The sequence below is a fragment of the Wasmannia auropunctata genome, unplaced genomic scaffold, assembly GCF_000956235.1.
Source record: "Wasmannia auropunctata unplaced genomic scaffold, wasmannia.A_1.0 LD336076.1, whole genome shotgun sequence".
Lineage (NCBI taxonomy): Eukaryota > Metazoa > Arthropoda > Insecta > Hymenoptera > Formicidae > Wasmannia > Wasmannia auropunctata.
The window spans coordinates 5,001,685-5,002,024 of record NW_012026814.1 but is presented as its reverse complement, the minus strand read 5'-3'; positions in this window follow the sequence as shown (position 1 = coordinate 5,002,024).

The window sequence follows — 340 nt, the reverse complement described above, 5'->3', positions numbered from 1 at the left end:
AGATGTGTATAAGAGATAGATTGCAACAGTGACCTGCTTATTTCTAAGTGTGACGTTGTAAGTACGTCAAAGCGAGACTTACAACATCCCTCCCCCTTTGAAAAAAGAAAATGAGGGGGTCGAATTTTCTTTACGCTGTACAATATTATTTACATAAAGAATTCTTATTTACTAATATTGCGCGCTATTTTTTAAGATGGACTTGGGCGTCCAGAGGTCCTTTTCAAATTTATTTCTAGTCGGGTTCTCCTTTTCTCGTTTTTATCTACCGAGAATCCCGAGGCGCTTGTCTCGTGGACTTGAGGAGTCCGATTTGGTTAGGCGATGCGCGCGCGCGTGT